A 13,146-nucleotide genomic window follows, 5' to 3' on the forward strand; every position below is an offset into this window, starting at 1 on the left:
GAAGAAAGTCCAAAATTTCAAGAATAAAATAACATTAGGAGATTGAAGTAGTAATATGTTGTGTATAAAGTCATAGCATTATAAGATTAGTTGTAATATTATCTAGAAAACAGTCGTAAGGGAAACTAATGTCATAATGCTATGGCTTTATTCATGTTTTTATTTTATTTCAAGTTTTGACTTCATGCTCAAAGTAGTTCTTTATTCTCAAACTGCATGTTTTTTTTTTTTAAATGTGGCACTAAAAAAGTCATAGCAGACTGTGTGCTTTGTTTGGGATAATTCATAGACAGTCTGAATTACATTTGAGACCTAAGAAGTACAATGTAGGCTTAACCGTTTTCCCAGGCTTGCACATCGGTGGCGACATTTGTAAGGTTGTCCGTGATGAGAATAGCATATTAGAGATGCATTCATTTCCCAAAAGTTGTCCCAAAAGATGTATTCATTTTTTTGGGTTAAAGCCAATTTCCGACTGGATTATATTAATCCTACTGGATGCATTTTTAGGTAATGGAAAATCTGGAAGCTGCAATCTGGCCAATATTTTTTGGTTCAGTGGGTTCACAGTATGCACAGTTTGGGAAAGAGCCGATCTGATGAAACCAAACACCCCGGGGTTTCATAATGAACAGTGATGAGCAGTTAAATGTGCTTGTTGTGTAACATTCCCCCCGTCCCCACCTGTTTATAGAGATCATAATTGTGATGTGATTTCTGGCTAATCATCACAAGAAAGACTCACATTAGAAGGTTTAACTTGTAACTCCGTGCCCCCCCTTACCCCAATGATGAAACAGTGATAATCTTAAAAGTAAAAAAAATAATAATAATAATAATAATTAAAAAAAAGATATATATATATATTATATATATATATATATATTATATATATATATATATATATATATATATATATATATATATATATATATATATATATATATATATATATATATATATATATATATATATTTAGCTTGTGTTCTAGTAAAAACATACTTCCCTACTTTATACTGTATAGGTGAAAAACCGAATTTGATAAAAGAAAATGTCAGAATTCACAGTACTCAAAAGAGTAGGCAAAAAGTACCAGATGACCTAGGCTACTACTTCCGGCCAGATTCTGAAGTGTGCATAGGATGGACACTTTACTATCCCATGAGGGAGAGGATTTGTAAATGGCAGTGAAGCGACGTAACTGACGCTGGTAGGTCACATGATAATTACAGCATGGCGAATGTTGTGCGTCCAGATTACATTCATACTACACATACTCATACTATAAAGAACATACCCTTTTGTGTTCGTGAAGTAACTGCTTATTCAAAATAAGGACATACTCTAGAGAGTATGCTATTTTGGACGCATCCGTTCGTTCTCTCACTCACTCACTCACTTACTCTCTTAAAATAAATCTTAATATTTGACAATTTTATTAAGTAAATTTCTTTTAATTATATATTTATATAATTTTAAAAAATATATTTTTTTTGAAAACCTGACTTTTTTTTTGCAGTATGACAAATGTTTTCTTTTGTATCAATTAACTGCTACATTTGCACTTTAAAAAAATTTCCACAGTATGGACTGTTTTTAACTAAGAAGAATTCTAAGATAATAACTTCAATTAAGTTATGTACCCATTACATGTCCCCTTTGAGTCGTTGTAAGGTCAGCAGATGTCTACTGCGAGTTTGCCAGAAGGGCTGGGGTTGACTGAGAACTACCTGAATCTCTCCTTAACAGATCAATGCTGTAATCTTCCCTCCGACAGCCTCCAGCACCCTATGTAGCCTTTATTAAACCTGCCGCAGTGGCCTATTGTGTGTCTGTGAAGCTCGCAACGACTCCCCAACCACACATGCAAACTCGGTCACATATTAGGGCTGTGAATTGAGCTGACACTGCTTCACCAGTGAAGAATCAGGTAATTGATTGATGTTACACCGACCGGTATGGACCTGATTAGCAGTTCATTGTCAGTGTTATAATTGAGCCCATTTCCTGCCACCCTCAAACACCCGCTACCAAGGTAACAGTCTGTCTCTCTGTGGTTAAGACATCTGATAGGACCTTCTCTGGGTAAAATTAGATGTTTGTGAGATCTATCAGGTTCAGCGTTGAACCTGTTCATTGAGAGAGAACTCAATTGTGAGAAAAGGATTGTGAACTTTGAAATTTGATCTGTGTTTTTGGACCATTGCCTGTGGCCTGATCTTCACTTAAGCCATAAAATGACATGCTTACAATGAGAAATCTTTATTGTGTGATTTAAGGCATCTGTGGTACCTCCTGAAATGACAAGTAACACAGGCATGGCAAGTAACACAGGCATATTTAATTTTGCTATAAATATATTATTTATTTTATGCTATAAATATTTACTATATTTACTATTTAATATAGGTTACATATTATTTATTGTGTGTGTGTGTGTATGTATGTGTGTATATATATATATATATATATATTAGTGGTGGGCCGTTATCGGCGTTAACGTGCTGCGTTAACGCGAGACTCTTATCGCACGATAAAAAAAATATCGCCGTTAATCTATTCTCCAAGTTGGGTTGGGAGATGGCTCTATACTACACAAGCTATGATGACGCAATCTACCCGCGGCCGCGAGGTAACCCCGGCTGCAACGCATATTCGTCGTCATCTTAAGTAAACACGGCTGAAAGTGAAAGCTGGTGAAAAAGATAGGTGCAAAATCCATTATTTGGACTTGGTTCGGGTTTAAGCCGTCAGACGAGCAGCTGCAAACTAAATACAGAGTGTGTGGGGTAACAGTTCGGTAAGTTAACTCACGACTAATCCGTTCGACCACCTCAAATTCAAAACGAAACATGATATCACTGAATACCAGCGCGCGCGTATTATTCCCATTCCAATATATCTTAGTGGTGTAGCACATAATCTCGATTTTAAGAATCGTTGTTGTGTTTCTTTTTAACTGAAAAGACATCAGTTAGACAATATTCTAATTTTAAATTTGGGGTTTCATAAGCTCCAAGCCATAATAAACATTAGACCTACTTAAGTCTATGCAGCTAGTGTACTTAAATTGTATTTATCTGCAAAATTATGTTGTATACTTACAGTTTTGCACAATATATGTTCTCAAAACTACATACACCCTTTAAAAAAAAATACATTTAGCAGTTGTTTAGCATGGGTCTGTGTAATCTGTTCTGAAATGGTTTTATTATAATATACTGTATATCGTTATCGCAAGAGGCTGCAATGTATATCACAATATAGATTTTAGGCCATATCGCCCATCCCTAATTGATAGCCTATAGTAGTTGATAATAACATAGGCCTACCTAATGTTGCCTACGGACGGTAACGGTACAGTAGTAACCTTTTACAGTCTATGAGTAGAACAGCTTTCTCAAGCAGTTTGTGATGCATTTTGGAAACAGGAGATGAGCCCCTGGTCTAATGCGCCACCTGGCTTGAGAAACCCGTTCTCAAAGACTTACTTTTATAGTCATTATTTGGGTAGCATACATATTCTGAATGCCTTCGGCAGAATTCAAATGAGCCATTTTAATCTAGATTAATCTAGATTAATTTCTAAATTAATCTAGATTAATCTAGATTAAAAAAATTAATCTATGCCCACCTCTAATATATATATACACACATATACATATACATATAAACATACATATACACATACATATACACATACATATACATATACATATACACATACATATACATATACATATACACATACATATACACATACATATACACATACATATACATATACATATACATATACATATACATATACACATACATATACATATACATATACATATACATATACATATACACATACATATACACATACATATACATATACATATACACATACATATTTATATATATATATAGTATGTATGTATATGTATGTGTGTGTGCATGCATTTATTTACTTCATGTTTTCAATTATTTAATAATTTTTCACTTTTTAATAGATATAATAAACATTATAGAGGCATAATAGACTTGTTTTTAAAGAAATATCCACTTGATAGTGCGCACGTGCTGAATGTGTCTTTCAATGTTCTCTGCTAAGGACTATACTTTGAGAGGCTTGCACACTCAACTGTGTGCGAGACTGAGCGGAACGTGGAAAATGAAGTATACCTGGGCTTTAGAAGTAAAAGGCTCTATAAAGGCCCTGTGTGATATTATAGAGCCCTTTGAGTGACAGGTTCAGAGAGGGCATCTCTTAGTTTCTAGTCAGTGACAGGCCCCTCCAGACCCAATCAGCCTGTCACATGTGTCTGGGACAGGTAATTGTGCTTCTGGCCCAACCTTATTCGTCCTGATCTCTTCCCTCCTGTTTTTAACTCATCACTGTCCCCAGGCATTCGTCCTTCTCTGAGTTCAGCTGCCAACCCCTGACGCTCTCCAAATTGTATTCTTCACCCCTTTCTGAGAGCTCAGAGTCACTCGCCGCCTCTGTCTTTGATTGCTGATGAAGAGGAGAATTTCCTCGTTGTTTTTTTTGTTCTGCAGAAGGATTTGTTTATTAAGAGCAGTGGTGTAAATGTCAGTGGAAGAGTTAATTGTCTCATTACCCAGCTCATCTCTATATGACCCTCATTAATTTGAGCGCTGATGGGATTGTGCTGTCTTGGATTTGTGTGAATGTGTGTGTGGGCCTGTGTTTATGGTGCACTCTCAGGGCATCTTTCTCATGTTTAATTGTGACTAGCAAAAACTTGCATCTTATTTACTAGGGATACACAGAGTATCTGTGCCAAATAGTTTATCAGTTTTTGTTATTTTGAATTTATTGGTAAATATTTTACAAATACATTCCCCCTGTTTTATGTTAAATGTAATCTTCAGAAGGTCTCAAAATTAATATCCATTTTTAATACATTTTTAATAAACAATTTATTACTTTAATAAGCAAATTAATGTATTTTAAATGAGTTTTAACCATTGCATTGCTCTCAGTTTGATCGTCAAACATAAAAAGTGTGATTAACTTATCCAAGGACAGACCTCTCTACTTGCAGACAATTTTTCATTCATGTGTAAAATATCATATTGATTTTATGCTGCTGAGACTTTTTTCCCCAGCATTGTACTCCACGTTTTGTACTGGCGTGACAATATGAAGCTCATTGTTTTCCTGAGGAGGTAAATGGGAGTGTATTTGCTTGTTGAAGAACCTTTTCCTTCCAGGTTTTGTTGGAGGAAATCTCTTAGAAAAGAATTTGCCCCTCTGGAGTCATTCTTTGAAAATAAAACGCCACAGCTGTAAAGAAATCCTTTTTTCTTTTTTCTTTAAGTCAAACGTTGACTCGAGTTGAATGAGACTCAGGGAACAAGTTTACTTTCAACTTCACCTTGAAAATCTCTCAATTTTGAAATATTAATACGTTTATTTCAAGTGGGTTTATCATGCAATTTGCAGTTAGAGCGAAATGTGTTTGAAGTTGACAATTGGTATCAGAGGGATTTTGGAAAAGCTAGCTTTAGATCTTTTTTTATAGCTCACATTTTGTCAGCTGAAGCAGCTTAAATTTAGAGAATTTGTGGAGCCCTCAATTTTACTAGCTTATTTGTTGCTTATTTCAAGGTGCACCACAAAAAACTTGTGATAGATTTTATTAGATGCTTTTATTATTCGTGAATTAGAAATTGAGTAGGCTGCCAGACTCAGGAGATGTTTCATTATTACAGCTCCAAATACATGTTTCTTTTATCATAAATATCCTGAGTCGTCTAAATAGCACACAGTTGATTCTTCTCTTGTTTTCAACTAATAAAGCCCTGTGTCTTCCATCATATTTCATATTGCCAAGTATTTAATGTGTAAATCTTGCCTTGACTCTTTACTACGTAAATGATGTAGCTCATCTGTGGCTTTCGGGTTTGCTTTGACATTAATAAGCGACAAAACCCCCAGTCATGAGCTGTCTTGTGCTGACATCAAAGCGCACTGATTATTCAGTCCCACACTTTGTATGTTATTTTCTGTTGTTTGGAATATTAAGATGTGTGAGCTGCTAAATCCTCAGCGGACCTTTAAAGGGTCACAGCTTTTGCAGTTACATAACTGCTGAATATTCCTCCAAATGATGCCTGTGATCTATATAACCATCCATTACCATAATACAGGACATCTGATCATTCAGAATGCAGGTGGTCCCTCCGGGCATGGGCTTATGAGATGGCATCTCTTCTCCTCTCCTGATTCTAATATTAATGGGAAGAGATTTATTCAGGCTCTGCTTGCAATATGAGCTAAAAGGAAGGTTATTCCTCACCTTGCTTTTAAAACCGAATGGAGTGTATTGTGAACTTCACACAGCTCTGCAGAAAAACAAGGCCGCATCAATGTCTGAATCTATACTTCAACCTTAACGTCTACAGAGCTCGTTCTCTTTTTCGGATCAGCTCATAGTCATTTGCGACTGGTTCTCTGAGTTGGCACTTTCTGTCTCATCTTTCAGCTACTGCAGTCTCTATTCCCCTCATCTCTATTTAATGCAGCGCCTGCTTACTCAGGGTTGCCAATAAACCTGCCATGACTTCTGTCCCTCATATCAGTGAATGGTTTACAATAGAGGATGCGTAGTGATTGCTTAAACACAAGAACAAAAGGTGTGTGGACAAATGCACCCATAATAAAATTCTGTCCAGTACTGATAAGCTGATGATCATTTTCATGTTGTGCTTGATAATCTACAAATGGGGATATTAATGTTTTGTACTATTTTATTTTATGTAAATTACAAGTAAAACTGAAATAGAATGTCAATTTAGGCATCACAATGTTGTAATGTACATTATGAATTTTTTTTAATTTTGAGATTTGCTGAAGATTACCTTTAACGTTGTTATTAAATTATTAATTTAAAAATATAAAATTTGATTGTTAGATGATGACAATCTAAAATAAATCATATAATAACATTTTTAATTTTCTAAATTAACAATGGAACATCATTTAATAATAATAATAGTAATAATTATAATAATAATAATCATCTATATAAAATAATATAATTTAATTCAATTATTAGTAATTTTATATTAATAATTATAATGTAATAAAAAATATATATGTATTTTTTAAAACTTTATTGTTGTTGTTGTTGTTTATTATTATTATTATTATTATTGTTATTACATTATAATTATTAATATAAATGATTTATATCATTTTGGAACTATTCTCTATGAAAATTGAAAACACACACACACACACACACACACACACACACACACACACACACACACACACACACACACACACACACACACACACACACACACACACACACACACACACACACACACACACACACACACACACACACACACACACACACACCACTAAGCAGCACAGATAGTGAGGTTGATGGATTGCCGAGCGGTCTCCTCCTCACCTCTTTTACTCCGCAGCCTTCATCCGCTTGCAGTTTCATCTGCTCATTTGTAACTCAGAGAGCCTGCGTGGGAAAACGGTCTTGTGAACAGGCATAGATTTAAAGCAGGTTTTTGTAGAGCCCGGATGGTGCATTCACAGCTGTTCAGGATGACGTTGAGTTTTGACCAGTCTTGTTAATGAGATCCAGAGCTCTCAGCGGGTCGTTCCTGTCCGAGAGCCAGATGTGGGGGAGATAACGTGACTTAATGGGCCCACTCAAGAGAAGCATGATGAGAACACGCTGTCTGAATTAGTCACACTGATGAAGCATGACACGGCAGGGCAAGAGTCTTTTCGCTGAGAACCACCTCGACTTACCTTTGACTTCAGGAGGTCAAGCCTGACATTTCCCTGACCCTCTAAACATATGAATGTGTGCTAAAATCACGAAATGCATTTCATATCAGTTATACGTTGTTAATTATATGCAATGAAAAACCACTTTTAGCAGAAAATGACCTACAAAATGACCAGAGAAATTTTTTTTTGGCAATCCATTAAGGATCCTGTTAGGTGTGAAAAGTTGTCAGGGTGTGTAATGAATGCACTTTATTCCAAAAGAATTGCAGGGCAAGAGCGGAGAGCTCTTAGATCACGGTAATTGAATGAAGCAGCAGTGTCATTTCCTTTTGAATCTCCTTTTCAATTTGTCCAGTCAGTTTGTCTTTTAACATGTGACAAAGCTAACAGCAGAAATAAAACGAGTATAAATTAGATTTAGCTTTCTCTTTTTCAGCTAACAAATAATCTTGACCTACTCCTTTGGTCAAGCCTGTGCCAGTAACCAATGAGTGCTATTGTGTTTTGTGTGGATTATTCATTACAGATTCTTAATGAATTACTCAGGCTTGATTAAAACCTTTTTGTGTAAGTTCATATCTCTCTCTCTTATGAGACACTGCAGTAAGCTAGATCAGTATTGTTCATATTAATAATAACTGGGTGACTTGTGTTGCCAATGCATTTATTTTTAAAATGTATTGTGTGGTGGAGAAGATTGTGTATTACTGTTACTTCAATCTTTCTGATTATGCTATTCTAGCCACTTGACAAAATGTTGTCTCTACAGCGTGGTACAGACATGTTAATCACGGAAAATCAAGACTAACTGTGTTGAACTATATAACATTGATTAGTTCTGTCGATAAAGGTATCCAAACATTTGCTCGCCTGTCTAATAAAATGGATAATAGCCTATATTAAAGCGTATTATTTTGTGTGTCCATGGTTTCTTCGGAAGTAAAACAGCAAATCGCTGATTTGTTTGGATTTAAACAATGTTGTAAACATTTGGGATAGTGTTAGTACACAAGTCAACAAAATATATAACATTGTTCTAGTGTTTTTTTTTTCTAATTCTCAAATTCTTTTTTGGATTTAGGTATTTTCGATAGGACAATGATACTGATTAAGAAAATAAATTTTTATTTATTTATTTTCAGCATATAAAATATAGTTTGGTCATCATATTTCTAAGTGGAATTAACACTACAGTGTGAGTGACTTAAATCCACCCATTTGATAAGTACAGGAAAACAATGGAAGTCTTGTAATAATCCATGGCCTCCCTTTGTTCACCCAGAGCCTGTGTAACACCCTGTACGTGGAACTTGAGTCATGCTCAGCCAGAGGTTTCCCGTTCTCTTACATCCAGCCGTGTTTACCGTGCATGCAAGCTTGCAGCGCCTCCTACGTTTTTTTTCTCTGGCTCATGTTGATTCGTATGAGTTATTGCACTTTTTGTTAAGCCCAGGGGATTTTTGTCCCACCTGCAGTAGATGTGACCTTGACCATGTAATGCATTTTCTCTACCATTCCTCCACTGTGCTTCTCGTCCTCACCCTGATCTTTAATGTTTTAGATATTTTTTGTCATGTCTTTGTCAAAAGAACGTTTTAATTGTATAAAATAAATGTTATATATTTTTTATATATTTAATTTAATGTATTATTTAATTGAATGTTTTCTTCTGTCACGGTGAATATGATCGAAAATAAATTTTTGTAGTAAAACATAAAATGACGTTTAAAAATGCAAAATAATTAAAACGGTTGACAAAAACATTACATTCAGAAAAAAAGATTACATTCCTTGCTGATGATGTTACATAAAGCTGGAGCACTTGATTGGTCCTAAGAGGATTATCTCATCAAAAGTACCATATTTTAGTCAATAGCCCAGAGAGAATTCGATTATAATGTTCTGTTAAACAGAGTCTGAGAGAATAAGAGAGACCCATCGCCGTACTGTTCTGAGGGTCGTATACGTTCACTGTTAGAGCTGGCCTTATTTCATTATTACACAAGTATACGTTTCAGAGGCGTAATTGACCTGTGCGTCTGGAGCGTAGTGTGCCACAGCTTGACGCTGCCTTTGCTGCACTGCATATGTCTCTGTGCAGGCTCACTGGGGTTTCTCAGCCTCTGTACAGGTATCTTTCTTCTATTACAAGGCTTTCAGCACAGACCAACCTCAGCAGACATAAGTTAATTAAGTGTATCGTTTCTCTGGCAGACTCAGGCCTCTGGAGTTTCGTTCGCTCAAGCCTTGATTTATGCCGATCTTCAAGGACGGTGTTGTGCACTGCAGCACGACGCTGCCTCTGAAGCCCAGCCTACAGCCTACAGCCTCACATCAGCATCAGGAAGATGCAAAGCATTTTATTTTCTTCTTTCCATGTCAATGTACAAAAAGTTCGATGTGGTTTGTATCGGTCCATTTGTCTGCATTTGCAGTGACAGTCATACTGCATCTTCTTCAGGGCTCGACATTAAGGACTGCAGAAAGACACTCTGGCCGGTTGACAGAACTGTCACTTGCCCGATCTGGCCAGTGCTGCATCTTCACGGAAGCTGATCATTTGCTGATTTTAAGCCTTGCCAATTTAAATATTCAAGCGCACGTAGACGGGAAAAGAGTTAGCCGTGTCTCTCGGTTTGGCACTCGTGTGCTGTGTGATCAGTTTTGTAACAGTCATCCATTTAGTAAGTAATTATTCACTAATAATTTTCCACTATAATGAGCTGTTAATTGTTGTGACTGGATCATTGAGTAAGTGCTAGTGCTGTATCAGTCAGTTGAATCATTTTAGTAAATTAATTAATTTAATTGGTTTTGTGGACTGGATCATTTTAATTTTGTGAATTGAATCAATTGATTCTTTGAAAATATCCAAATCAGAATGTGATCATACAATGTATCCAGCCAATGAGATCGGATCATTGAATCAACAAATAGTTGTTTTGTGTGAAAGACAGTCATAATATTTTAATTTGCATTCATAAATGTATTCACTAATACATTTCCGCTATAAAAAGCTTTTAACCATTGACCAGATCATTGAGTCAGTGAATTAAATGCGAAGCTGTATCAGTTTGATTTGTAAATGAATCATTTGGTCTGTTTTTGTGAACCAGTTAATGTTTTTTCTTTAAACTGGATCAGTTCAAATTTGTGTACTGGATTAATTGGTTCATTGAAAAGATCAGACTCAGTCTCAGATTTGACTGATTTGACCGTTTACTTCTCTCATGATATTTCATTATCGTATAGGGAGCTAGGATGGATGTCAAGAATTTGTTATCATATGACCTGCAGAAGACTTAGAGTATGGATCTCATTTAGCTTATATTGAAATGAGTGACCAGAATTTTAAGAAAATTTGAAATGACATTAGGGTGAGTAAATTATGACAGATTGTTAATTTCAGGCTGAACTGTTCCTTTAAGAGGGCATCTGAAGAAATGTAAATGGAGGGTTTAGAGGAGCAGTAAATGGTGAGGCAACTCCGCTCATTAGACGGCCTGTCGGTCTTGAACACAAGCCCACTTGGAGAAGCTTGTAAACATGGCCCCAGATGTCCTCCAGACAAAGGATAGCAGCTCCGCATTGTGTCCCCTGCTGTTTGACATCATGACCTGACAGCAGAGGTCAAAGAATCAATAGTATTGCAGCGTTGTCATCATGCACCCCCCAAGTGCAGTCTTACAAAATCACATTCAGATCATCGTCAGCTGCTCTCGTCTGATGGGCTCTGAAGAATCTGGAATGCTTTTGAAGAGGAAGTGGTTGCGCTGCTGGGAACTGGAGGCGCAGAATGACGGTAAAGCGGGGTTGGGAGAGGAGAGGGCTTGCGTGAGGTTACAGCGGGTCATTAATATGATGAGATTCTGTGGGTCAAACGTTTATGAGCGAGAGTGTTTCTGACTGTTTGAGGGCCTACTTTGGAACCATTTGCCTCTTTTAAAACCACAGTAATGAAGTTATGGCAGTACATTGAGGGGACGGCTCGCGATTTGGTAAACCACTGAGTCCCTGATCCCTTAGATGATTATATGTTTCACATATGTCTGCCATAGATTGATGTATAAAATATCATATCGTAATGTTCCAGAGGTAAACCAGGTTATTAGCACTAGATAGGCAACTTGTTTGAAAATACAACTGAAATAGAAGATTATATGGATATTATAAAATGAATAGTTAAAATTAAACACCTACATGAAACGAATTTATTTTAAATTAATAAAGCAGTTTATTGTTTTTTATGATTACCAAGGTTGAATTTATTTGATTAAAAAAACTGTACAAAAGTAACATTTTGAAGTATTATTACAATTTGAAAAGTTTTTTATATTTCTATATATATTTAATATATTATAAAATGTAATAGATTCCTGTGATGACAAAGCTGAATTTTCAGCATCATTGCCCCAGTCTTGTGTGACATGATTCTTTAGAAATAATTTTAATATGCTGATTTGCTGCTCAAGATGCATTTCCTATTGTTATCAATGTTGACACACAGTTTTGCTGCTTAGAAAGTTCAAAAGAACAAATTTATTCACATTTGTAACATTATAAATATCTTAACTGGCACTTTTGATCTATTTAATGCATCCTTGTTGATTTTTTTTCCTTTAAAAAGTCCTACTTACCTCAAACTTTTAAACAGTAATGTAAAAATGACTCATTTATACCATGAAAAAATATATAAATGTGTAAATTATCTGGAAAATATTTTCATTTAATTCTTTTTAAACTATATTTCTCTGAACTTGCAGCCCTAAGTTGTAAAACATCTATTTTATCATATTGTTCTTGGTGCTGTTTAATATTTAATGTCATGCCTGAGAACCCCCCTCATGCGTGATAAAATCACTGTACCGAATGGGCTCTCGTGTGTTATTACGTTGATTCCAAGTACATATTTTCATCTGAAATCTTGCGCAAGAAGTTCTTGATGTTGCGATTCTTCCAGTCTAAGAGGATCAGTCAGCATAGTAAAGAAGGCTTATTTGAAATCTCCGTTTACTCACTCCCAACGTTTTATTATTAACCATCCGCAGGGGCCGGAGTTAGATCCGCAACTGAGCTGCTAACTCTGAAGGACGGGGTTCTCACACTGGCAGGGTCCTTGCTGCACATAGTTTAAGGCCCTTGAGGCGCGCTACCATTCTATTGTTTGTGTTATTTTTAGCCGAGCCGCGTCAAGCTGAACTTTGTGGGCTGGCCGGCCAGCGCTCATTAGAGTACAAAGCCCCCGGAGTGAGTTTCCATCGGCGATAGGCCTTTTCCTATGTGGTTTTGAGGATGCGGTGTGTAGTCGGGTTTTGCTTTTGTGAACCCTCGTCGCAGACTGTACCTGCTCCACCCTGTGTGTGAAGGAT

General features: G+C 36.1%; 1 protein-coding gene across 2 annotated transcripts in view; it reads left to right on the plus strand.

The window, feature by feature from the left end:
- magi3a (membrane associated guanylate kinase, WW and PDZ domain containing 3a) overlaps nucleotides 1-13,146 on the plus strand; it is a 134,123-nt gene that overhangs the window by 28,761 nt on the left and 92,216 nt on the right. The gene's annotated exons all lie outside the window — the stretch shown is intronic.

Source organism: Leuciscus leuciscus (assembly GCF_965113295.1).
Source record: "Leuciscus leuciscus genome assembly, chromosome: 18".
In the NCBI taxonomy this organism is placed as follows: Eukaryota; Metazoa; Chordata; class Actinopteri; order Cypriniformes; family Leuciscidae; genus Leuciscus; species Leuciscus leuciscus.